This window comes from Ceratotherium simum, chromosome 26 (genome assembly GCF_057802395.1).
Source record: "Ceratotherium simum simum isolate JZ-2026a chromosome 26, ASM5780239v1, whole genome shotgun sequence".
In the NCBI taxonomy this organism is placed as follows: domain Eukaryota; kingdom Metazoa; phylum Chordata; class Mammalia; order Perissodactyla; family Rhinocerotidae; genus Ceratotherium; species Ceratotherium simum.
In genome coordinates, this window is record NC_141925.1 from 21,435,812 (window position 1) to 21,439,826 (window position 4,015).

The window sequence follows — 4,015 nt, forward strand, 5'->3', positions numbered from 1 at the left end:
GATATTGTCTTATAAGGATTGTGAGTTATCCAGGTCCTCTAGCAACTAAGTGGTAAAGCCAGGATTGTACCCAAGTGTGTTTGATTCCAAAGACCTTGTCCTCCTGAGCCTCCCACCCTGGCTCTCATGAAGGGGAATCTGCTGGGCAGCAGGAAGGCGTGAGAGACTTTTCAGTAGCTGGTCAAGTGACATTTAGAGGAATCTCTCTGGGTAATATTAAAGGGTGGGGAAAACCTGAAGAAGTCAGGTGTTTTTTTTTTTCTTTTTTCCTTTAGAGTTTTGTTTTTTAAAACAATTGCCCTGATCTGTTTATTTTATGTGATAATTGGAGGACAGAATATAAGTACATAGGTTGCTTGAATTTTCTCTGTTTCTCTGGTGATGACAGGCTGTTTGAACTGTTCACATTTTCTAAAAATATTGCCTAACGATGGGATGTTAGGCTAAGACATTGTTTCTATCTTTGAAAAAAGATTAAATGGGAATCTCATTGAAATAGGTTCTTATTTCTATATTTGTTTCCTGCATTTAAAATGCCACTAACTGAAACTTGCTTTCTTCAGGGATTGTAGTTGTGCTAAAAGTTATTTACGCCATAGTGCCAATAACGTGCCTTTGCTATTGACACATTGGGGTAATTCAATTTTATTGGTTTTGGTAATAATCTGAGAAATAATTTTTATCTCTTTAGTTAATTTACATCAAATTTCTGAGAAGAAGAAGAATTACTTGAAAGAAAACTCAGAACTGGCCAAAAAATTATCTATTTGTGAACAGAAGGTATAATCATCCTTTAATTTTTATTTTCATGGCTTCACCTTGAAGTCCTTCCTCTTTCTTCTAGTTCACTTATTTTGCTGTCTCTTCTTTCATCCTAGTGTCCCATTTCATTACAATGTATAACAGTCTAAATTCAAAACAAGCCTCTTATATATAAACTACCACTTTTTTATATCTGTAAGGACTCTACCCATGAGAGAGAGGTTTCACTATCACTATAATAAATGTTTTTGAATTCTGAATCCATTATTATGAATTTGTATAGATCAATGAAGCAAAGAAATGTGCAAAAGAAAATAAGAGGCAGAACAAGATTCTTGGCGCATTTAAGCACATAAATTGGAGGTAAAAATCCTCCTTTTTTCCTAGATTACACTCTAAAAACAGAAATAAAAATAATGAATAAATATTACTAATTTCTATATGTTTTGTTTAAGAAAAACATCAAAATGCTTGGAAGCATTAATGACATGATTGAAAGTATATTTGCTGAACTGGCATCTGACAGAGATCGAAACAGCGAGAATCGGGACTTGGTGAGAGTTTTGCTACTAAGTTATTACCATAATTTGACTTTTGAGCCTTTTTGTTCACTGGGTTAATTGAGCCCTGCCTTCTTCCATGCTGTTCACTGCTGTTTCAAATACTAATACCACAGAGCCTTTTTAAATATAAGGACTTAGGAAGAATTTTTTTCTGTTTTTACAACCTTGAGTAATTTTTTTATATCATTTAGCAATCCCTCCCCTCCAAGAAACGTGAGAACTGAGAAAGTGTAGAACAGATTTCTAGCCATGTTGGACAGTCCTGTCCCTCTTAGTACAGAGCACAGAATTTCCAAGGTGAATCTGGGGACAATATTTACCTTTCACTAAGAAGAGCTGTTCATTTGAGCTGTTTGGCTTCAAGATTTGAGGCCTTCTTTGCTTTTGCCTTGTCCCCCAGTCAAGTATCCCATTGTCTTGAGTGTAGGAAAGTCAGAGTGCCCAGGAAACATTTCTTGACTTCAACTATTCTCTGAGTTCCTCATTTCTTTATGTGTTTGACTTTTTCTCCTTGGCTCAAACCGGATCTACTGCTTTTAGTGATACAGGGGCTGATGTGGGACATGTTTTATTGGCGTTTCTTCTTTTAGCATGTCGCCCAGTGTTTCTATTGAAATCCAGTACATGTTTTATTTCTATCCTACGTGCAAATATCAGAAAAGAAAAATCTACAGAAAACTTAAAAGTTGATATTTCAGTGAACACCTCAGTAATTTCAGAAGTAAACTACCTATATTTGCTTCAAGAATTTCATTGTAGACCTTAGCTTTGGTGAAGAACAAATGTGTCATGTCTTAGAATATTAAATTTATGTTATTGATTTAGGGATTTTTCTTCTGGGAACTAAGTCATTAGTGAGAATGTTTTGCTTTGGGTTTGAATCCCCCTGAATGAAATTCGTGTCAGTGAACTGAAATTGAAGTCTGAAGAACAGCATGTACAGAAGGAAGATGCTCAGCTTAAGATCAAATAGGAGCAAATAAAAAAAGTTACTCCCATAGATTATATAAATCAGAGAACTAAATATCATTACTTCTCTTTTAATTTTCTTATTTTAATTGAGACTAAATACACGTAAAATTTACCATCTAACCATTTTTAAGTCTACATTTTAGTAGTGTTAAGTACATTCACATTGTCGTGACAATCATTACTTCTGAATACCTTTTCTCAAATCTCTTAAAGTCAGGAGATGTGAGTGGAGAATTCAAGGATTCAAGCAGACAGCCTCGACGCCTAATAAACGTAATCTGGAAGGTATGTTGCTTGTTGGGAAGAAACCCCATATAGTAAAAATGAGTTTGCAGTGAGAAGGTGAAAACTGACTTCTTGCCTTCAGGATTCTCTCCTTTCTTCTCTCCCCATCACAACCAAGTATTTGGAACATGTGCACACACACAAAGAAAATGGTTTTATGCTTTACAGAAAGGAGAAAGAAACTAGAAGACAGCTGTGAGGCACTGAGATCTGTTAAAGAGACAAAGGAAGCCGAATTAGAAATGCTAAAGAAGAACACACGTATGGTTGATGAAATCTGTGGACAAAGAAAGTGGGTCACAGAACAGTAAGCTATTCATGTGTTGATTGTTACCAATACTGTTGTATTAGTGAATGTGTAGACCAATGTAGAGAATTATAATTTTTTTTAGAACATTTATCACCGTATTTTTGCCATATTCAGTCAGTACAGAATTGTTTCTCCTTTCTGCCTTGATTTTTGTAATCTGCATCTTCCTTTCCATTCTAACTGGTTGTCAGAGATTCTTATTTGTAATTACTTTAAGATTGGACGCATGCATACAGGTACCAGCTTTAATCACTTCATTATCTGGAACCCTCTGGGTTCATTTACATTGTACTCTAGGTTTCAATCCCATCATATTGTCCTGACCTTCCATATGTCTATCATTTCCTATTAAATTCTAGACATTGGGTAGATAATATTTAGAGAAAAATTGAGGCCTTGTCTGATGTCATCCTGCTGCAGAAAAGATGGGTGTTTACATGTGGCAGGTGATCAGGACGCCAGCAGTACTGAATCCTATTAATCCAGTTAGTGACTGAGACCACTCACTGCAGGCTTAGTCCCTCCTAAGGCCAGTGTGTTTTCTGTCTGCCTTTATTCTCAGTGTGTAAGTCTCCTGGGACCCAGCTAAGGCCCGCAGGATTTTCTAGGGTGACCTTCGCTGACTGACCATGAAAATGCAGCTCAGCGTCTTTGCATCTCAGAAGTCTCCTCTGGGATTAGTTGATGAACCTTGTGGAAAGTGGCCCCAAATGCCAGGCTGACCTTAATCCTGGGCATCCTTCTTCTCCATCTTGCCCTGAGTTTCTTTACTGGCTTGTTAGCAATCTGGTGCATTCTATCATGAATTTCATATTTTGGCCAATGTTTCCTATTGTTGCCAGGGGGAGATGAGGGACTTCAGACCCACTCATCCATGTTCAAAGGCAAAACTTTTCTTATATTCCCACAAGTGCCAGGTTTGTGTTCTCCCTGCCCAGGGCTGGGGTAGGGTGGCTCTGTCCTCACTGGCATCTTGTTTGCATTAAACTATGAGATGTTTTATGGTGGTGATAGTGCCCTACTTCTCTCTATATCCCCATCACCTTACAATGCACCCACTATGTTCCAGCCAGTCCAGAAAGCATTTGCTGAAAGATTGGCTGCGTGGCCAGAAACAAATGTG

General features: G+C 37.4%; 1 long non-coding RNA gene across 1 annotated transcript; it reads left to right on the plus strand.

Annotated features, from left to right (window-relative positions):
• The first annotated feature begins 1,108 nt into the window (after positions 1–1,108).
• LOC147913610 (uncharacterized) lies at positions 1,109–2,538 on the plus strand. Its single transcript, XR_015548563.1, has 3 exons — positions 1,109–1,125; positions 1,218–1,316; positions 2,511–2,538. It is a non-coding gene; the product is annotated as an uncharacterized LOC147913610 (long non-coding RNA).
• Positions 2,539–4,015: the final 1,477 nt, after the last annotated feature.